Here is a 25189-nt window from a genome sequence, read left to right as displayed (position 1 = left end):
TTAGGTTTCCTATAATCTATTACTTAATGTACAAAACCATGAAAATAATAACAACATGAATTAGTAATAAGTTTGAAAGACTTACCCATATAATATCTCTTCATATGACCAACTTCATTACATATAAAACATCTACCTTTGAATTCATATTTTACTTCTTTAGGTGGTTCAACTTTTTTTTTTTTTTTTTGGGTTCATCACATTTCTCAGGTTGAATTTGTTTCTTAAGTTCTTTAGATACTTCTTCATACTTATTTGACTCAATTTTATTATGATAATTCTTCTTAGGTTCAAGGGTTTCAAAAACTGGATCTAGTTCTTTTATAGCTTCATATTTCTTTACTGACTTTTCTCCAATGAGATATCCAAGAAATCATAAGAAGATTAATGATAGAATAGTTATTCATCAATTTTCTCACTAATAGAATATAGCTTCTCTAATTGTTGTTTTTCCTGGGTCAATTCTCCTTTTACAATGATATTGTACTTCTTGAGTTTTAAATGCTCTATTTTGATAGAATCAAGTTCATATCTCACTTTTGTAAGATGAGATCTTAGATCTATTATCTTATATTTTAGATTTGATTTAGTCTTGCTATCATCCTACTTTAGACTCAGTTTTAGTTCAACAATCTTCAACTCATGTTTCAAAATCTCATTTTATTTCTTTAAGATTACTACCTTATTACTATCATTTGTCTACTCTCTAGGTTCTTTTCTAGATTTGGGATGATTAATTTTTGTATTTTAGTTTCCTAATGTAATTTTTGCATCTTCATAGCTATCATTCATGTTGTCTCTTTCTCTAGCCAGAACATTAATCTTCTCAAAGGATTCTTCAATATTCCTCTTTAACTATTCCATAGCCATAGGGATCTTACTCAAGTTGTTAAGCCTCTTCTAAGTAACAAATCTCTAATACCAATTGTTGGAAATGGGTAATACTGAGAGTGGGATTGAATTAGTATTCTACAAACTTTTTCCCATAATTGAATATTGGTTAATTACTTTATAACATTCATATGAAAGTAAACCAGAAATATTGAACAATAAATAAAACCATATGCAAAGAGAATTCATAATACCATATTTTGTTAACTAGGAAACCTTGGCCAATGGAAAATCCTCATGGGGATGGTACCCACAAGATGATCCACTAAACAAAAGAATCATGTTAAGGATATTGATCTTGTTAGGAGTCTATGAAGTACATATAGTGTCTTGGTCCCTATTAGAGGACTAGACCCTATTAAAATCCTCAACCTTGTTAGGATTTGGTATTACAAAATGTATGCAAGATGAGCCCACTTCCCAAACATAAAATTATACAATGTTGCTACTTTATAAAAAAAGAGATAGATATAAAAACCTCTTATTTCTATCTTTTGCACTTCAAATTCTTCTAATCATACATCATATTTTACATCTTATAGTTTACATATAAATTATCATGCATCCACACAAATTCACATGTCTTGATCTCTTACTTATACCTTTCCTTTTTATAAAAAAATCCTCATTGGACTTCAAGCATTCACATGTATGGCATAAAAAAAAAGCTCTTTCCCTCTAAGGGTTAACATATAGGATGTCATCCCTAATTAGTTAAGTAAATATTTCATAACCAAAATAGTTCCTTAACCTATAATTTTCCTTTTACTGTTATGCTCTATTCTACTCTATTCACTTCCCTTACTAGTGTTTACTGCATAGCTCCTTCCATACAGTCCATAAAAACTTGGGAACTTAGCCATGTCATCATGACACTTCATACTATCTATCCTTAAATGTGCATGTGCTAATTATTACTATGTTATCTATATTGAATAAAATATTCATGTTCTTTTAGTGAAACTATTTGATACTAAGACAATATTTTGCATCCAACTATGAGATCTTTATTTGTACATTTTTCCTTCTCATCATGAGATATATGTTTCAATAAATGACAACCATAAATTTTCCTACATGGCCATATTTCTAACAAGTTGAGTTTCAACAATGAAGAGGGGGGTGGTTTCCATAAAGTGTTGCATCTAGCTATAATTTTGGAATTATAAAATTTACCCATAGTATGACTGAGGCTCCATTGATTATCCCACTTAATATCAAATTTTTTTATTTTGTTTTATTTTGTTTTTGTGTGTGTGTGTGTGTGTGTGTGTGTGTGTTGGGTGGGGGGGGACAGAAGAGGTTTCCAATGGAAAAGAAAACTACCCAAATTATCTACCAACACACAAAAGTGGGGGTGATTTTCTAGTCAGATCTTAAAAAAAGGTGAGAGGAAGGACCTTTCCAATCCAAAAACTAATGGAGATCATAGTTAAAGAACCATTACACCTCCTACTTGGAAAGAATCCCACTTTAGATAGAAAAGGTGTAGGGATAGTGTATAAGATGTTCGGGGATGGATTCCTCTATATTATTACAAAGAACACATCAATTTGCTAGTTGAAAACCTCTCTTTTAAAGATTTTCAATGATGAGAATACTTCCATGCAAAGCCAACCACCATAAATTTTTAATTTTGGGAAGTATTCATAGGTATCACACATGTTTCCATACATCCAGAATGTCTCCTTCATCAATGCATAAAGTATAAGAATATTTAATAGTAAAAGCCCCCAAGGGGATCAAGCTCTAAACTAATAGGTCCTCCATCATGGTTGTGTGGATGTGAACCTTTTCAATAGCGTCTTATAGATCTCTGAGTAGTCTAGTCTATATTAGACTATATTTAATGCCTAATCTCTTCCATTGACTATTGAAGGTGATGTAGTTCTTTAACTACCCTCCAAATTGACATGTGCAGTGATCCATAACTAGCTAAAATCTGGAGTGAGAAAGTGGCTCATCCCCTACCCAATTATCTTCCCATAAGTTAATGGAAGCTCCATCACCCAATACCCATTTTATAGCCTTTTTAAGGACCTTCCTAGTGTGAAATATATTGTTCCAAATTTTTAATCCTAGGGGAAGATTATTACTAAAACTATGTTGGTAGAAAGAGTCACCCCTTTGGTACTTGGATCTAACAATTTTCCACCAGTTAGCCAAATTATTAGCTAGTTTCCACCCCACCATAAACATGAGGAATCTATTCAAATCAATAATCCTCCTAAGGTTTAGGCCTCCCTATGTTTTCTAGCTAACAAGATTTAATCTTGATTTCTCCTTTGTACCCAACCAAAGAAAATTTTGTTTGATTTTCTCAATAGTATCCTTGTATTTGCCCAATATTTTGAAGAAAGATAGGAAGTACAACATGTATTTACCTCTAGGGAAGTTGAGAGGAGTTAGAGTTTTTCTAGATTACTGAGTATTTTTCCTTTCCACCCCACAAGTTTTCCCTGCATATGCTCTAGTAGACATTTCTGAAATTGGGGCATGAACTCCTTGATAGATAATAGGAGAGAAAGGGAAGCATTTGGTATTCCACCTCCTAACAACTTAGTGTTAGAAAAAATAGTCTTCTAAAATAACTGAGGAGGGGGGGTTGGGGGGGGGGAAATGGGGTGGGGGGGTGGTGGGGGTGGTGAATTAGTTATTTGATAATTAAAACATATATCTTATTTGAACAAACTTAACCATTCAACCAAAGTAAACAACAACTATAATAAGATGCACATAGATAATTACACCAGATATGTTAACTAGGGAAAACCTTAGTGGAATGATGCCCATAAGATGATGCACTAATATAAATATTCCTTGGTAGAGGATGGACCCTGTTAGGAGTCTATTAAAACATTCAGTACATACAAGTCCCTATTAGGAGACTTTGAATCCCTATTAGGAGATTCCAGGCTTATTAGGAGTTGTGCCAACCCTATTAGGAGCTGTGGTATAATATATGCAAGATGAGCCCACTACCCACACATGCAATTTCAACTACTAGAACAACTCATTGCTTAAACATGAAATTTACTATCATGTTTTTCTTTCCTCTATTCTGCCAACAAACCAATCACTATTAGACCTTGTAGACTAGGTCATGAACCTCAAATCCAAGTATCAAACCTCAGATCACTCAGCAAAACATTGGCAATGAAGTTTCCTTCACTTCCACATTGCTCTGATCAACTTCTCATTCAGTTCTCTCTCTCTCTTCTTACAATCACTTTGAATCAATATAATCCATGCCATACTTGATAAAGGAAAATTTCCTTCCTTTATACTAAATCCCTAAAAGAATTCCTTGAATTGGCTATTAGACCTTCTCAATTAATTATTATAGGACCACATTAAGAACACATTACACTTAGTGATGATATTAATCTTCTGCCTTCTAACTTTAATAACTTTCCATACATGCAATATTATGACAAGTGACCTTAGCCATCTCAGCACCATGTCTTCTTTACATCCTCAACCTCTATTCTTAGAATATAAACTCTACTAAGAGATATAACAATTTTACTAGAACATGCCTATATAAAATCTATCTTAGAACAAGCATCACCAAAACTTACATAACTTCTTCCAAAATTATCATTTCTACTTTTGATGTTAACTACATATACCAGATACTTAGAAGTATCTCCCATAACCTCATATAGTTATAATACTCAACTAGCTATCCATACCAACTTGATCTTTCCACTGTTCTTCTGTCAGATACAACAAAAAAAATGCTATGTTGACATTAGTGACAAACTCAGTCATGAATGTAACATATCATCATAGTAACATATGCAAAATACTCCCCCATAGGAATATTATCAGTATTCATGCTTACAATAATCTCCCCCTTTGGCATTGATGGCAATATAGATGAAAAATATCTAGTTCCAAGAATACCAACAAAAAACTATTCATCTTTTCAAATCCTCTTCATCAGTCATTCTCCCCCATTGATATACCTCAATGTGCTTTCTATCAAACTATCATTCCATGTTGTACTTCTTCCAAACATATTGTACTCATGTCAAACTTCTCCAACTATTATGGATACTATTTTGCATGCCAAACTTCTCCCCTACTAACATCAATGTCAAAGGTTTCAGCAACCAACTTTTCTGCATCAAACTCAGTAACAACTAATTCTTACTTAGCTCAAGTGTCCAAAGACACTGCTCAAAAAAAATCCAACAAGAGTCCTAGATGATTTTGTCCATCATAGATACTCCCCCATAAAGGAAGCATTAGCATTCAGTCCAGACAATAATGGTGCTTTGTTATGTTGGACTGATGCACTCTTACATCATCTACTTTGATGTAGAAAGGGGCATAACTCCAAGCATACCTCACAAATACTCAAAAGTCTCTTTGGGAAGAGGCTTAGTGAGTATATCTGTAATCTATTCTCTAGTGCTCCCATACTCTAATCTTATTTCCTTTTTTGCAACTGTCTCTCTCAAGATGTGATATTTAATAAAAATGTGCTTGGTCTTAGAATGCAATATTAAATTCTTAGACATATGTACTATGCTTGTACAATATATAATAGTAGGTTCACTGATTTTTGTCATTATATCCTTTAGCATTTTCTTTATCCAAACAACTTGATTGCAATTGTTTGTTACTACAACATATTTTTCTTTTGTTGTACTTTGTGGTCTACAATCCTACTTCTTGCTTAACCAAGAAACCAATCTTCTTCCAAGAAAGAAGGTTCCACCACTTGTGCTCTTTTTGTCATCTGTACTACTTGCCCAATATGCATCAATATAAGCACTTAGATTAAAATCATTAGATCTTTCATAACATAATCCAAACTTAGATATTCCTTTCATATATCTAAATATCCTTTTGACTACTACATAATGTGCTTCTCTGAGATTAGCTTAGAATCTTGCAACAATTCCAACTATATTTTCTATATCCAGCCTTGTGTGAGTCATATATTGCAATCCTCCAATCATAAATCTATACTTTTTCTTCTTAATAGAAGGTGTCTCATCCTTTGTAGATAACTTGTATCTAGTTGCCATAGGTTTTCCAATGGGTTTTCATGTTTCCAAACCAAAACTTTTTAGTAAATCCTTCAAGTGCTTAGTTTGAGAAATAAAGATTGCTTCTTTATTCTATACAATCTATAATCCTAGAAAATATTTCATTTCTTCTATCGTACTCATCTCAAATTCTTTCTTTATCTCTTTTGCAAATTTCTCACTTTCTTCATCATTTCCTCCAAATATGATATTATCAACAAATATCACTAAAATCATCAAATCATCATCAATTTCTTTCCAATATAGATTACTATCTACCATACCTTTTCTATATCCAAGCTTTATCTAATGCTTGTCCAACCTTGTATACTAGGTTCTAGGTGCTTGTTTCAAGACATACAATGGTTTCCTCAATTCACATACTATGTCTTGGTCATCTATCAAAGGACATCCTTTAGCCTACTCAATGTACAATTCTTCAAGTTCTCCATTCAAAAATGCTGACTTGACATCCATCTGATACACTTTGAATTTCTTGTGTGTTGCATAGGCTAAGAATAATCATACTGCTTCTATTCTAGCCACTAGAGCATAAGTTTCATCATAGCCTATCCCTTCGTGTTGTCAGTAACCTTTATATACCATTTTTTTTTGTTCCTTACAACTCTTCCTTATTCACTCCTCTTGTTTTTGAATACCCATTTAGTTCCTATCACATTCTTGTCTACTTGTTTGGGGACCAATTCCCATGTCTCAGTCTTTATTGTTTGATCTGATTCCTCTTTCATAGCTTGTTTCTAATAATCACTTTTACATGCTTCATCTACATTCTTAGGCTCAACTTGAGATATCAAACATAGTTCTTCATTAACTCTACTTCTTTTCATCATACCTTTATTTTTCTTTCAATGATATGCTCATATGGGTGATTCTTTATCATATTCTTTCTTGAAGTAGGAGTTTCTATCTCAAACCTTAACTCTACTAAAGGTTCCAAGATTTATTCTTCCCTTGTCTCTCCTTCATTCTACAAATTATTATTAGTCTCAAGAAATACCTCATCATTCCTTGGCTTAGTAACAACATCATCGTCTGAATTGTAATAAACTATTCTCTCTTGTATCCTAATTTTCTCATTGATTCTTACATTTTCACTTTCCATTAGGGTCTTAGTTCTTTGATTATAACATCTATAAGCATTTCTTTTCAATGAATAACCAAGAAACATACCTACATCACTTCTAGCATCAAATTTACCTTACCAATATCATCATCTCTTTTGATATAACACTTCCAAATTTTTTTAAAATACTTAACATGTAGGTGAGTGACCAAACCATAGTTCATAAGGGGTCTTGTTTGTGTCTTTCCTGACTTGCACTCTATTTATAGTGTAGACTATTGTATTCATAGCTTCTCTCCAAAATGTCTTGGATACCTCTTTCTCAGCTAACATAGCTCTTGTAGCTTCTATAACTAACGTGTTCCTTCTCTCTATAATACCATTCTATTCAGGGGTTCTTAGAGCTGATAACTATTTTTTGATTCCATTTTCTTCACAAAACATGTTAAACTCATTTGAAGTAAATTATCCTCTATGTAATCTTAAACAATTAATCTTCATACCAGATTCATTCTCAACTCTATTCTTGAATATTTTAAGCTTATCAAATGCCTTAGATTTATCTTTAATAAATGCAACCCACATCATTCTAGAAAAGTCAACTAGAATCATAAAATACCTTTCACCATAGAATCCATTAGTCTTTGTAGGACCATTGAGATCTATGTGTACAATCTCCAACTTCACTATAACTATAAACTTCTTGTTGGGAAAAGAAGTTGTGTTATGCTTTGCCAAAACACACTCCTTGCAAAGTGTGTTAGTAGGCTTTACAATCTTTGGCAAATTTCTAACTGTAAATATACAACTATTCTTCACAATACTGTCAAAGTTTATATGAAAATATCTCTTATTCCATAACCAATTGTCATCTATCTTTGTAACTAAACATGTCATTTTAGTAGGATTCAACTAAAATACATTACCTCTAGATCTAGTTCTTGTTCCAATTACCTTTCCATCTTTTTCTTTGATCATGCATGTCTTCTTTATGAACTACAACTGATAACATTTGTCCAGTAGTTTTCCAACACTCAAAATATTGTGTTTCAAGCCATCAACAAAGTATACATCCTTAGTGTTAGTCTTACCATCAAGAGTTATAGATCCAATATCTTTAACTTGTCATGCTTCATTGTTTCCAACTCTGATAATGCCTCCATCCTGACTTTTGAAGTCAACAAACTTGTTCATATCACCAGTCATATGATGTGAATAACCATTGTCAATTATCCAATCACATTTTTCTCAACCTTTGACAACAATGCTACTTTCTCCAAAAAAAATTCTTTAATTTCCACAAATCCAATTTCATCATCACTAGCACTTACTACTTGTTCATCAAAATCATTATCTTCATTTACATTCAAACACTATCTATCTCTTCTAGGTTTGTAATTTTCCTTATAATTTTTCTCTCTTTTAGGAAACTTAGATGAATAATTACCATATTCATCACAAGTCCAACATTTAAAGATTTTCTTCATCATTTTTCTCTTTTTACTAGAAGAGCTACTCCTTTAATCTTTCTATCCTTCTCAGATCTATTGCTACTAGAAAAATCTCCTCTAGCACTTGTGCTCCTTGATAAATTAGGTTGAGTATTCAAGGCACTTAAAGATATCTCTATTTTGGTCTATTCTCCAACTATCTAAGCTCATTCTTAATTGCTTCAACTCTTTTAAAAAATGAATTCTTTATGAAATCTTTGATACAAGATATCAAAAACTGTATCATCTAAACTACTAACTTAAATGGTGGTGTTAGAGTCTTCAATATCTTCCATATTACCTCATCATCTTATTTGGTTCCTCCTTGAGATTTAATACCTATAGTAATTTTTGATATCCTACCTACATATATTCTTATAGATTCATCTTCCATCATTTTGGTATCTTGAAATGTAGAAATCCAACTTTATAGCCTCAAATTCTTAGAATGTGCATCACCTTCAAAACTATTTTCCAAAGTTTTCCAAATTATATGTGAATTAGCAAGTGATTTTACCTTATTGTACTCAATTCCACGAAGTGTAGTCAATAATGCTTCTCTAGCTCTCATGTCACACATAAAAATATTTCTTTCTACCTTAGTACAAGTTTCCAAATCCTTTTCAAGATCCAATATCCCAAATCCATACATAATAAATGTGTCTTCATCTTTTTCTTCTAGCTATCATAATTTGTTCCATCAAACTTTGGACTATCTTTCCTAAACATTCTCCCCATGGATCTCCCAAAGTTGTTAAACTTTATCTTCAAGAACCAGATGCTCTGATACCAATTGTTAGAAATAATAGTCCACCAAGATAACTAAGAAAGGGGGGGCAAGGTGTGAATCAGTTATCTGACAATTAAAATGTTTGTCTTCTTTAAAAAAACCTAACCATTCAACCAAAGTAAAAAACAACCATAATAAGATGTACATAGAAAATTACACTAGATATGTTAACTAGGAAAACCCTTGATCAAAGGTAAAACCCTAGTAGGAATGATGCCCACAAGATGATGTACTAATATAAATATTCCTTGTTAGAGGATGGATCCTATTAGGAAAATTCAATAATTAGGCACATACCATCTGAAATAAAATTAAAATGAGCAACCTCTCAAATAGTTAAACTAATTAATATCTTAGCTATGTAATATTCTTATCAATGATGAGTTTTTGTGGGGCAATATTGATCCATTGGTTGGAGTCTAAAACCTGTTGAATTTGAATAATAATATCATAATATTCCTCAACCTCAAAATCTATAGCCAACAAATCTATGAATTTTCAATGTTTTCATGTCTAAGTTGAATTAGAATAGATTGAGTAGAGGAGGACAACAACAAAAGATAGATGGAACCTACTAAAATAAAAAATTGAAATTATCGAGTTCATATTCAATTTTGGTCCCAATAGTGTTAGCTTGGCTAGTTTATCCATTTCATGTAAGTATTCATCTAATAATAGTTTCACTAATTATAGGGATAACTATTTGTTAAATTGATTACTTTTGGAAGCAACTAGAAACAAATTTTGTTATTGGTTGTTAGGTTTTTATAATCTCAATAGTTTATTGACAATTAGACTCATCCATTAGTTTTCCACTAAGAGTAGTATATAAGGGGGGCATGGAGGTATTTGGACAATTTACAAGTTGGAGAAACATTTGTAGTGATAGAAAATAGTCTTGCAGTGTGAGCAAGAGCATAGTGATAGTAGTGGAGAAATACCAATGTAAGAAATTGGGAGGTTGTCATAGTTTTGCTAGTAAGAGGCAAGGTCTCTTGATTTTCTAAAGTTAATATAATTCTTCATCTATAGAACTATTTTTCTCTTAGGATTTTTTCCAAGAATGATTTGTTTGAAAATATTTTGTCATTGAGTTGCTTATTTCTTTCCATGTTTTATTGGTGAAGTTTTGGTTGTGTTTTTTTTTATATTAGCTATGAATTAAATTTTGATAGTTAAATAATCATTTATGATAGGAGATTAATAATAAGTGACTACAACAATAATTTTCACATGTTATCAGAGAAGTGTTGAGGGTTTTTGCTTTTATCTCATGAGATGGCTTCAACTATCTTGAGAGATTAGGATAGACTTGATGGTGCCTCAAATTTTGGTTTCTAGAAGGCCATACTTTCTTTATTGTTAGAAGAGAATGGCATCAAAGATTTTGTTACACATATTATAATTGTACCTATTGATGTGACATATCTTGTAGCATACAAGAAGGATGATGCAAGGAAAGGAGAATAATCTTTGATAGTTTCAATGATCATATTTTTCCACATATCTTAGAGCTAGATACAATGAAGAAGATGTGGGATGCCACTTTGAATCTGTACCAAAATGCTACCACCAACAATAAGATGATTCTTAGATGTAAGTCAAAGAATTCCCAAATCAACTAGGAAGAAGACATCACAAATTACCTCACCGGGCTTAGACTTGTCAAGGATGAGTAACCAACCATTAGAGATAGCCCTAGTGATGATGAGGTAATGAGAATATCCTTAAATGGGTTTACTAAGAAGTGGTGTGTCTTTTTTCAAGTTGTTAATGGATGGGATAGATCTTACCAAGTTGGAATTGACTATGGAGTGATTTCACTTAGGAGGAGTTTAGAATAAGTCTTGTTAATAGGCCAAAAAAAGGCAAAAAAGTGAGGTGGAATAGGAAAATGTTTCCCTAGCACAAAAATGGAAAGAAAAGAAGTGGTCTAGCAAAGGATTGAATTAACAAACTGAGAAGAAGAAGAAGAAGAAGAAGAAGAAGAAAAATGACCTTTCTAAGGTCAAGTTCTTTGGTTTTCAAGAGTATGGCCACTATATTAGCAATTTCCTAGAAAGGAAGAATGAAAAGAAGTAGGTCAGAGCTTCAACAAGTGGAGAAGAACTCTCTAGTAGGATGGAAGCTATGTTTTCACTTATAAATTGTATGGTTAGCTCAACCTCACTATGTATTTTCTATAGATAGTGGGGCATCATTTCATATGACCAAAGTTAGAGAGTACTCCAATTATAAGGAAAAGAACACTAGTATCCAAATCTCTATGGGAAACTTGTCCAAACTCAGCCTAGTTGGGTAAGATACTATTTAGTTTCAGAGGGAGAATGGGAAGATAAATCCACTCATGAGAAACAATAATCCTAGAGATATTGGAGAGCTATGGCATAGGAGGATGAACCATAGTCATCATGGAACAATGCCAATGAAATCTATTAGAGGATATAAGTACTGTGTTACTTTTATTGATGATTTCTCCAAGAAGATCTGGATATACTTTTTAAAGACCAAGGATAAGATTTTCAGTCACTTCCAAGAGTTCAAGGATCTTTTGGAGAACTCAATAGGAAGATAAATATTCTTTGGTCAAACTATGGAGGCGAGTACAAAGGAAATAACTTCCAGGACTTCTGTACCAGGGAAGGAATCAAGAGAGAATGGATAGTTCCTTAAAATCCACGTCAGAATGGAGTTTCTATGATGAAGAAACCTTCTATATAAATGGTAGTAAGTGCCATGCTACATGACTATGACATGCCCCATTACCTATGGCCAAAGGTGCATAGTACAATAGTTTGCATTCAAAACAAGGTGCTAGGGAAGATGACACTAGAGGAAGCTTTCACAAGGATGAAACCAGATGTTGGTTACTTTAAGATATTTGGGAATTTGGCATATTGTCATATTCTAAATGGTACATGTACAAAGTTAGATTAGACTACAGAGATAGGGCACCTTATTGGGTATACTGGAATGTCAAAGGCATATAGGATTTTTATCCCTAGGACCTGAAGAATTATTGTAAAACATGATGTCAAGTTCATGGAGGACAAGGTATTTAGAAGTTCTAGAGAATTTCTAGTAGATGGTCAAAGTAAGTAGCTAGAAAAAGCTTCAAGATCAAGTTAAGGGAAAAAAATACTCATGTACAGATACTAGTACAAGTGTAGGCTCAGGTGGTGAAAATTCACTAAATATGGAGAAACTAGTGTAATATGAAATACATCAAGAAGATATATAGGTTGATATTCCATCCTCTATAGTTGGTAGTAGGAAAAACAAGGTTCAAGATATAAATAGGGATACTTAGGAGTTTGTGGGATCTCCTAGGAAGAGTACTAGACAACATAAACAACCAACCAAGTTCAATGGCTATGTGGGATTAGTTAGTCAACTAGTAGATAGTGAGCCTTCTAGCTACTGGGAGGTTGCAGAGAACTAGGTATGATGAGATGTTATGGTTGAGGAATATTTCTCAATAATATAGAATGATGTGTGGGAGGTAGTTCCTAGACTAACTTATAGAGAAGTAGTTTGATCATGTTGGATCTATAAGATAAAACATAGTGCAAATGGTAGCATCAAGAAATACAAGGTAAGGTTTGTGGAAAAGGGTTCTCTCAAAAGAAGGGAATAGACTATGAGGAGACATTTTCTCCAATGACCAAGTATACTTTTATATGAGCTATGCTATTATTTACAATATAGATGGGAGGAAAAATCCATCAAATGGATGTCAAGACAACACTCCTTAATGGAGAGTTGAAGGAAAATGTATACATAGATAAACCAAAAGGCTTTGTAGTACAAATCAAAGAGACCCACATGTGTAGATTGAAGAGAGCCTTGTATAGACTCAAGTAGGCCCCCAAAGCATGGTATGAGTGTATTGACACACTTGAATGAACTATGATTTGTGAAGAGTGAAGTGAATGTTAGCCTCTACTATTTGGTGGTTGGGGCTAAGGTTCCCATTCTTTTTCTTTATGTGGATGACTTGTTTCTTATAGGTTCACTAGGCCTTATAGAGGATTGCAAGAGAGAGCACTTACAAAATGTTTCAAGATGAAGGATTTGGAACTTACACACTATTTCTAGGCATGTATGTGTGGTAGATAAATGGAGATTTTCCTTGCTCAATAAAAATATTGTATTGAAATCTTGAAGAGATTTAGGATGAAGGATTGCAAAGCCATGTCTATAACCATGATCATAAACTTGAGAAAGGTAGATAGATCTAGGGAGAAGGATATAGATCCCACCTTATATAGGTAGTTGATTGGTTTTCTTATGTAATTAGTCAACACCAAGCCATATATAGCATTTTTAGTAAAATCTCTTAGTCAATTAATGATTGAACCAAATAGAATACATTAGACAATGGCTAAGCATGTGTTGTATTCATTATGTGGTATACTTGAGTATTGGATCAGAATTTTTTTAGGTAGAGGTGTTGCATTGATAAGATACACTAAAGTAGATTGGGTGTGCAATACAATGGACAAAGGGAGCACTTCAAGGTGTTGTTTCAAAGTATATCTAAACTCAAAAAATCTGTCCTCATATTCACATAATAAGTGATGATTAACTATTTGAACACATTCTTTGTGTAGATTATTAGGATAAAGATCTAATAATTCCAATTAGTCTAATAAAGAAAGAAAACCTTAGGAACTATTTTATAAATGAATAATTTCCTCTAATTGAAAGGAGAAATAAATTAATGAGGGAGAATGTTGAAACAAATTTTAAGTGTATAATTCTTCATCTTAGAGGCCTCCCAAACAAGATCTTAAAATGAAGATATGTAATTCTCTATTTATTTAAAAATTAGAATAGATATTAGTTGTGGCACATGTATTGTGGCACCACACTAGCTACTCAATTTATTTTTAAAGGATAAGATGAGGACCGCCAATAGTCCTTTAAAAAAAACCCCAAGTCTACTTGTTAAATCCATTTCAATAGACAAGAGAAAAAGATTGAATTGTTAAGGAATAAAAAAGTCACAATGATCTTTCTCAATTGAACCATGTCCCTATTACCAATCCTTGACAAAGCTCACTTATTCCTTGATGTTTTGATCCTAAACAAATTTGTATGTTATATGTATAAGTTAAAAAGTCTAGAATAAGGAAGTAGTTCACTTCCTTCGATACATATTTTTGGTGAAATTAAAGATTTACTAATTACACTTAATCTTACTTAGAATAATGCATTGCATAGTAGTTTTTCATTAAAATAATTAGGAATTTTTACTTTAATTAAGTACATGGTGTAGGAGAATTCCACTCTAGGTGGTCATAATTAGCATCTCAATCCACCATTAGCACATGTATCACATTATCATCCCTATCATTATGCACACTTTATTTCATAATGGAGGATGGTCCACTTTTTATGAACATATGATTCCACCTTGTGTTGGTGATAGCTTACCTTCTCCTTATCTTTGTCTCTTATCATGTTTCCTAGATAAGAAGGCCTATTAAGTACATTTCAATCATATTTATGAAATCCATAATTAATAATAAAATTCTTGCATCTTAATTCAAATTTCTTGCCGATATCGTGTGGAATTTATCTTGGTCTTTCATTTGATCTTGGGGGTGTTGTAGAGTCACCTAAAATTCTAACACAAATGCAAGGGCCTTTGAACAATGAACTAGTCAAAGGGATCCTTAAGAATTATCTAGCTTATTAAAAATTATCTTGGTTACTTTATTGTAACTAATACGGTCAAGAATTTTTTTAATTTGGCTAAGGATATATTTTAGGGTTATTATTTATGGAAACATATAACTTACATTGGGAAGGAAAAATGAAAGGATAAGTCTAAAGGCATAATAATTCAGAAGAAAGTCTAAGTACATATCAACATAATAGTGTATTGTTAGCCTATTTTTTTTAGCTTAGTTCACTAGAGGCACTTAGGCTTATGTGCAATTATAGGAAGGAATAAGGTATTGTATATGACACATGGTTAATAGAGCTTAATGTTTGGGTATGTACATACAAAGTTATCGTAGCTTCCCAGTAGCATTTTACCAAGAGAAAACAAAGACAAAGGTAGAATAGAGATATTTTGGTAAAAGAATTGTTTGGGTTCACCAAAAAGATTAATTGATTATGTTAGGATGACATCCTAAATGTTAACCACACATGGAAAATATAATTCAAAACATTTGGAAGAGCATCAAGTAACAAAGCTATTAGGATGAAAGAATTTGATATAAAGGAAGAACTTTTTGGTTTAGTGACGTATGTAATTATAATGTAATGATATGATATTTGAAATCATGCTTTATATGATCAATATAGATGCAAAAATAATTGTAGTACAAAGAAATATAGTTTTTTTTTTTTTTTTGAAAAAGTAACCAAAAGATAGATTAGATATTGAAGACATCAACACTATATAAATTTTTATATATCTATCTCTATTGATAACAATTGTAAAGTTGTATTTGATTATTTGAGTGATGGGATCTTCTTGCATAGTTTTGTATTATAATACCAAATCATAATAGGGTTGATGCTTCTAATAAGTCCTAGTCCTCTAACAAGGATATATACACAATAAGGATGTAATAGACTCCTAATAGGGTCAATATTTTTAACAAGATACTTTTGATTAGTGGATCATTTTGTGGGTACCATCCCCAGTAGGGTTTTCCCCTTGTCTGGGTTTTCCTAGTTAACAAGTAATGGTGTTATGAGTTACATTGTGTAATGGTTAAATTTTGCATTCAGTTTGATCATATATACAATTTTAAAGATTGCTAATAATATGCATAGCTGGGAAAAAGTTTGTGGAATGCTGATTCAAACACCCTCTCCTAGTATTCTCTATATCTAATAATTGGTACTAGAGAACAATTACTTAGGGGAGTCCTAGCAGCTCAAGTAAAATTACTATGGATATGGATCAACTACAAAATAATCTTGAGTAATCCCTAGAGGAACTTGATGTAATGCCAACCCATAGTTTTTTTTTTCCATTATATTTACCAAACTATTTTTATGCCTATTTCATGCATGTGTTAGTTTTAAGGGTATTAGATTTATAATTATGTAATAATTTTATGACTTGAATTACATGTATATCAATAAATAATTACTTAGTTGACTATATTTCATGTGTTGTTTAATGATTATGGTTACTGGTGCATTAATGATGCTTTAATGATTCATAGTTAATAAATGTGATTTCTTTCATAGCAGTGTGAGATGATACTTTAATGATGATTACTTCATATTTGTAGCAATGCATTATTTTATCTGAGCATTTGATTGTTGACTTATAATTATTATGGTACTTACCCCACACTTGCATGTGTATGGTGTGTGTGTGTCTGTTTTATCTTTCTATTTGTTATGTTTGATGTGGTTAAGGGAGGGAATTGTAGCCACTTGCTAGTTAGGATCTACATGATGTACCACTCCCTACCATTGCTTGTTTAGTTTAGATATATTTATATACATGTATATGCTCATCTTTTATGTAGAATGTAGGTACTAGGCATCGACTTCCCTGAATTGCCAGGATGAGCATGCCTTATCACAATAACTTAATGGTAAGAATGGGGAGATAATATTGAGGTCAAATCCTAGCCATAGCCTAAATATTTGTCTTGTAAGGAGGACTTGTAACTAACTTTTCAACCTTTTTAAAACTTACGTGCATATCTTTGTCTGTGTTGTTTGATTTTGAGCTTTGGTCTATTTTGGTAATGTTGCTTTATGTGGATTTCACTATGTGATTTATTTGGTAAATGATTTAATTATAATATTTTGGTTAATCATATAATATTGAGAATTATTAAATATTATTATGAATAAAAAAAAAATATTAAAACATGAAAATATTTAATTAATTAAACATGTGCTTTAATTTAAAAGTCTAAATTTAGAAAATTGGTTAAAGAGAAATTAGAATATGATGATATTTATTTAATTATTAATTAATTAAATATGTACTTCAGTTTAAAAAGATTTAATTTAAAATTCTAATTTAAGAAGTTGGACAAAAATGATAATTAAAATGTTAAAATATTACAGATTTAATATTACATTATTATAATTATTTATTAATAATAATTAAATTAGAGTTGCATTTAAATAGTGAGATTTGATTATTATTATTAATTTTAGTAATAAACTACACTTATTAGTACTTGCACTAATTAATAAACTAAAGAAAAGTAAAATATAAAAGAATGAAATTTAAACTTAAAGTTAAAGTTCTAATTGTGGCGTAGTTATATTTATTTAATTTAATGGTAATTATTTAGGATTTTTAATTTAAAAATAAACTCTAAATAATGTTATTAATTAAATTAATAAATATATTATTAAAAACACTTCAAAAATTAATTAAAGAGAGAAAGCTAATTATTTAAATTAAGATATTTTGAAATTAAATATCTAAAAGAATTGTGCATGAAAAGGTAAAAGGTAATAAGGTAATAAACAATAATTAATTAGTGAGTTCCCTCTTGTGATTGCACAATCAAAGCCCCAATTTAGGGGAGAACTCTTTATCAATTATCTGAAGCTCATTTTGCAATTACATAGGTTTTGGGAGCAAAAATTGAGAATTGGATCAAAAGAATTGTTGAAAGTTTTAGAGGGTTTGGATTTGCATGCATTCACAGATTGTCTCAGATTTTAGTTGTGGTTTGGAGGTTTTGGGAGCAAAAATTCAGAATTGGATCAAAAGAATTGTTGAAAGTTTCAGAGGGTTTAGATTTGCATCCATTCACAAATTGTCTCAAATTTTAGCTGTGGTTTTGACACAAGGTTTGAAAACCCATTGTAGAATTTTATTGAAAGATTTGTCTACTTTGTGTCTTCCTGGATGTTTGCATATTACTTATTAATTTACTGTATTGATTACTAAATAAAGAATTATGTTATAGATTTTGAAAAATGAAAACTTATTAATCAAGAAAAGTTGATTGAGGAAAATTATCAAAAAATTATAGAAAATTATTGTGATTGTATTCTTATAAAACCCTTTCTAATATCATGAAATTTTGATTATTGAAAATTGGAAAAAAATAATAAATTGAACAGTTAGGGATTCAACTTTAAATTTTTCATTAGAACTATGTGATTATCATAAATTTTCTAAATATACATGAATATTCTTCTTACATCTAAAATAATTTAATTGAAATATTTATTTAAAAGCAAAAGATTAATTGAGAGGAAAGCACGTTGTAACTAAGCGTATACATGCATGTGAAAACAAATATGCTGAAAATAGAAACTAAGTATAGTATGGTTACATGCATGTGAAAACAAATATGCTAAAAATAGAAAGCTAAGTATAGTATGGTTACATGCATGTGAAAACACATATGCTAAGAATAGAAAGCTAAGTATAGTATGGTTACATGCATGTGAAAACAAATATGTTAAAAATAGAAAGCTAAGTTTAGTATGGTTACATGCATGTGAAAATAGATATGCTAAAAAGAGGAAGCTAAGTTTAGTGAGGTTACATGCATGTGAAGACACATATGCTAAAAATAGAAAACTTAGTATAGTATCCTTGCATGATTTGAGAGATCAAAGATATGTAAAAATACATTCCATGTTTATTTTTATTTAATAAAAATATAATATAATTTTTTGATTTATTTATTTAATAATAATAATAATTTATTAATTTCTAAATGAAATAAATATTATCCATTTAGTTATAAAGTGAATGTTAGTATTAGTGATGAATTAAGTTTAATTAAACTCTTAGATGCATATAAATAATTTTATAATTATTAATGCAAGAGGGAAGTTAATAAATAAATATTTATAATTTTATTATATCTTAAGAAAAGTTGTGTTAGAGTTCACTTTGTAATCATTTAGTTAATAAATATTTGACTTTATGAGAGAAATTATAAATAATTAAATTAAATTTATAATTTTATCTCTAGTCGAATTATGAATTAAAGGAAAAGTAAATGTTAATATTGGACTTAAATAGAAGTCAATTTAATATTTTAGAAATGAAATTGGTATTAGTATTTAATCTAATAATATATATATTTATGTTATTAATTAAATCATTTATAGTTTAAGATTATTTAAATTAAAAACATGATAATGTTGCATGATATTTTATATGTAGAAGGAGATTTGATATTCAAATACTTATTGTTTTAAATAAGTATATTAGCATAATAATATATATTAATTATATATTCTTACCTTATTTCTAAATACATCCTTATGACCCAAAACTGAGAAATTGGTAGAATTAAATCATGTGGCTGAAAACTATGTGTTTTCTAATATTCTATTTATAGTTTTGTGATGTTTATTTTATTGATAGTTTTTCTTTGTGGGTTGTTTAGTTGGCCAAGTTAGGATGTGCACTAGAGGAATTTTTAAGATTTCTTTTATGATTATTTGACTAAATGTGATGATGAATTTTATGATTTGAATTGATATGTTTTATGATCTTTATGCTATTGAGCATTTATGAGAACTTAGGTTTTGAGAACTAATATTATTTTTGGGTTGCTTGTTAAGGAACTAAATTTGATCAATATTACTCTTGTGGTATGGGACACTATTGTTGTTTGTGATTTTTGGGAAGGTAGTCTAGGTGCATGTCTATGGCAGTAGCTTGCAATGGGGGTCGGGGCCCAAAGTGGCTACTAGGGTAACTCATTGTAAGCTGTGTAACAAGTGATAATATAGTAATTAAAATATCTTTCCTAGCCCTTTTCCTTGAGATATGTTAAAAAGATAAGTTAAAGATTTTTTCTTGTTCATGTCTTGAGTCCTTATATAGACTAAGGATGAGATGGAGATGATATCTTGAGAGGTATGACTAATTTTCTCATCTTCACGAGAGGGTATTCTAGTTCCATATAGAGTCACTAGGGGATCAAGGTCTTGAGAGACTGCAAGGGTAACCTTAGAGTTGCCTTATGTGATGATACTTCATAGAATGTAGCCTGAGTCTCCTTCATGATTTTTTTATATATTTTCCTTTAGTGGTGTACTTGTTGGATATTACATTTGATGGTGCATTTATTGTGAGTTGTTACACATTGATTAGATGTCATTTATTGTTGGCATTTGACTTTTAACATGAATGATTAGTTATTCATTAGTGATGTTTTTATTGTTGGATTTAGTGATTGGTAGTTTACTTTTATTGATGATATGTCATGCCCAAAATATAAGGGCAAAACACACACAACAATTTTTTTTTTTTTATAAGAACTTATATTCAATAAGATAACATGATCATAAAAGATTTAACATGATTAACTAAAATGGAACTAATTGTTCGAGTAGTTTGAAATTTAGATAACCGTAGGTTCTAGAAGATAGAAGCAAGTTCACATTGATATAGAGAGGTGACAACTCAGTTTCAAACAGAACATAAAAGAGATAGTTTGGTGAACTTAATGTTTCTTAGAAAATCAATTAATGAAAAACAAGAGACTAATTCCATTTAATTAAAGCCCTAACCCCTTCAGTTATTTTAATGATTCTTTAATTTATTACCTTCTAAGGAAGTCACTAGATTATCACAACACTTATTCAATATGTTTAAACTAACACGCTAATTGAATTACATCTATCTCTTAATTACATATTTTTGTTTTAGCTAAAATTTAATTATGATCAATATACCACTAACCTTATGATGAACCAGTTAACTAGTCCCTTGTATTAACTTAATAACTTGATCGATATTACAAATTAAATCATTTAACATTAAGAAGAGTTGAACTCTAGAAGATCAATTAAATTTAACTATTCAACCCATGCTATCTACGTATTAAAACTTTAATCCAAAATCCAAAAGTCCAAAATCTAAACTAGCCTTAATATACACATACATTGGAGTAAACTTAATTATCAATTTTACTATCTATATTTTGATTTAATATTTTCTCCAACATATTTATAACAATCTGACTTATTAACTATCATTTACAATTAGAAATGACGCCTAGAATTAATTCAAATAAATCTATAAGTTAAACTAAACTTTATTCAACTATTAAAAATTTAAGTCCACTATTAAAATGCCAATATTAAGATTTATCTAACCAACTCACAATAATATAAAACTAAATAATAATATAGAATAGAATTCAACTATAACAAGAGGTGACTAAAAATAAACAAACTAAATTAGAATTAACTTTACAACATTAACTGAAAAAACACACTAACTAACTTAATACTATCCTAAGTTAACACTAACATAGAATACTAACTACTTTCTAGTTGTACAAAATTAGCTATTAATCTAAGTAATTAAATTAATGCTAAACTTATTAAAACTAATAATAAACCTATCTACTAACCAACAAACCTAGGCTACCCACTACCTAAACTAACCTATAAAACTTACTAGCTAAGTGGCCTAACCACCACTTGGCTTCCTTCCATCTTATCCCACCCTTCCCCATGGTACTTACACGCTAACCTAGGTCTATCAGCACAAACTTGTCCCCCTTGCCTTTGTGTGATTGATATTCCATGCCTTGGATCCAGCACATGGGGAATTAGAACATAAGGGGGGGGGGGGTGTAGAGCATAGAAATGGTAATACAATTTTAAACCAACCAATCCCAATCCCATGATATGACATGGGTCTTCACATAGGTCAGGTATGGTGCAGATAGTGGCAGGTGATTAGATAGTTCCAGTGCCTAGTTTTTCCCATAGAATGCCAAGGCAAGGTGAGAGTTGGGGGGGGGGGGAGAATAAATTTTAGATGAGTTAAAATTTGTGAAACTTTCTCCTTGCTTCCCTTGATAAGACAAGGTTGTTAGTGGCGACAGTACTCATACTGGCAAGGTTGGGTGAAGTCCACGCCTAGCCCTTCAATAGGAAGGTGAACAAAAGTAAGAGAGGGGTGGGAAAGAAATTTTAAGTGGGTGAAATCTTTTTCTTTTTTTTATTAAAATAAATAGGTTTGTTGACCTGGGCAAGTATTTGTCTTCTCATGATGAATGGGTTTTAATGCTAAAGTTTTGTTGTTGAGAGATGACACTAAGATGTAAATTTAAATGTTTTAATTTTAAATGTATTCAATTTGTATTGCTTTTTAAAAGATTTAATAATGATTTTTTTTTTGAAATTCAAAGGGATAACTCAAAGAATATTCTCTGTGACTTGGGGGAATTAAATTTTTTTCCCCATACATTTTCTAGAGAGGTTTTTAAACCTAGAGATGTAAATTTTTTTTTGAAGTCTATTTTCTAAGTCTTGATGAATATATATTTTTTGATATCCAAGGAATGGCTTCTATCTTATTGACAGCATTGATTCCCTTTTTCAAGCATACTATTACAAAGACGTGTATAAGGTTATGTTTTATTAATCATCATATAACAAGGTATATGTTCCTTTTATTTAGAATACAAGGAGATGCATAATTCTTAATCCAATTTGATTTTGTCAATTATAAAATTTAACAAGGAGAGAGATAACTTTGTTGTCCACAATGTAGGATTTTCATTGCCTCTTAATACATAAAACATCGAATTGAAACTTCAACATATCAAATTACTTGTCCTTAACATAATTGAAAACTTGAGAATTCATAATTTGAAGGCATTATCTATTACTCTATTTTCTCACATACATATGCATAATTTGACACCACATAAGAGCAATGCAAGGGTATTTTCATAATTTTTCTCTTGCTCTATTGTTCAACCTAGTTCAAGGCTCCATCAGGAAAGAACCAGTAAGAAAACTCGACGTCTTTGTCAAATACATCAAAATTTAAAATACGATTTCACATAATATTACAATTCAATTGAATTCTCTTCTAGGGCTTTCACAAGAGATCTTTACCAATGTCTTCAATGCATCAAGGAAACCATGGGAAAGATAAGAACCAACATGGAGGTAAAACAACATAATAAGATGAACAATTCAAGCATGCATTCCCAACCCGGTTTGCACAATCGGTTCAACATTGAACCAAAATAGAGGGGAGCTAGATTTTCTCAATAGGAGATGTCAATAACCATACCATAACATAGCCCTTTCGGGGCCAACATTCAAGAACTTCCATTCTTCTACAAATACCCTTTTAGGGCCAATATAACAAGGGTATTCATTCTTTCCCTTCTTCAAGAATTCAAATTTTCATACAAGGTATGGGATGACAAGTAGGGGCCCATGCACCCTACCCTCTTTCCCTCCTCTCACCATGAGAGGAGATTCTACACTATTGAGGTCCAACTAAGACCCTTCCCCCAAACATGGCCACTTCTTCCCTATCCAAGGGTGAGTGATGCCAAAATAATCCCCATGAAATCCCTTGAAAAATAAAACATCAAGGCAAGGATAAGAATAACATCAAAAGAAAAAAACAAGTTAAGATCACTCCAAATCAACCCCAACACACAGAAGCAAGCAATACAAAAACAAAATAATGCCTTATACATGATTCAAGAAAGATTTAAGCATAAACAACATGAAGAATCAATTCAAAAAGAGTGAAGAACTCCTACCTTCACAAAAAGTTATGGCAAAAATGGTGGGTTGAGAAGAGCTTTTCCTTTTCTTCCTTCAATATTCCAACTTTCTCCAAAACTAGAGATTGGGTAACAACCCGAAAACTACTCCATATTGCCTCTAAGTATGATCCTTAACTCAACTAGACTTAAAGAAACTTCAAGATGGAGTTTGAGTCACCAACTCAAGTAGGAGACAATCAATTTTTGCAATCAACCAAAAATAGGGTTTTTGAGTGACCCTAAAAGTCAACCAAACAGACTAAGGGGTTGGAAAGTGCTCCTCACCCACATTCTTACCCCTAGGGTACTTAAATTTAATATTTTTAGGGCTTAAAGACTTAATAGAACCCAAAAAAAGCTAGGAGAATTTTAAGACCAATTAACAACCTTCAAAGAAAGACAATGCAAAGATAGCACAAATTAACAAGGGGTTTAGTTCTGTCTTTCCATTGGGTTTTCTCGGCTAAATTTTCTGCACACTCATTGCACACACTAGTAGATCAAGAAATCACATGCATTATGTGAATTACGTATCAAAAAAATTATCTAAATTAAAACATCCACTTTTCTAATAATCAATTGTTTATCTAATTCCACTCATATTTCCAACCATTAGAATTGCATAATCAAAGTGTTAGTTTTTGCATTCATTTACTTCATCATTATACATGTTCATAAAGAATTAAATGATGAAATCAAATAACTAAAGTAAAGCATCACACATCATAAAATAGCATAATAATGTTTGGTGCATCAAATAATGTTTTGACATATCAAGTCATGAGTATCAAAATAATAATGTATTATCGATGCTAGGATGGGTCGGGGAGAGGCCTCACATGATAGTTGTTATCTATTGGTCATTGTGCTTATGACACTTGATATTGATTTCAAGGTGGTATATTTTTGGTCTTGGTATTTGTATGTTGACTTGGTATGAGATGTTAGTATTGGAATGAGTGTCCTTTCGATTTTCATTATCTCTTCTTCTTGAGTAGTTTGTGTTACCCTTGAGGTAGTTTTGGCTATCAAGATTCCTTGCCTAGGATTATTTTATGATTTGATTATCTATGTGTGGATCGTATATTATCTCTCTTGCATAGTAGGAATGGGAGCCTGATTAGGTGACCATGCACTTAGGAGGTAGTGTATTCTTACCATTTGGGTCCCCCTCAGATTGATATATGTTGGATGCTCATTAATACTGTGGTACCATTATCATTCTTCCTCTTATCTTGAAGACTTCTATTCATTTGAGGTATCTATGTATTATGTGTTTTGGGATCCTACAGGATATTGTATTGTATATTGATGTACTTGTATCTATTTTCACATACCATGTGACATGTGCAATGGATGCTATTCATTAGATGTGT

This window comes from Cupressus sempervirens, chromosome 7 (assembly GCF_028749045.1).
Source record: "Cupressus sempervirens isolate cs-2001-9-10 chromosome 7, ASM2874904v1, whole genome shotgun sequence".
Lineage (NCBI taxonomy): Eukaryota > Viridiplantae > Streptophyta > Pinopsida > Cupressales > Cupressaceae > Cupressus > Cupressus sempervirens.
This window is presented reverse-complemented; position numbering follows the sequence as displayed.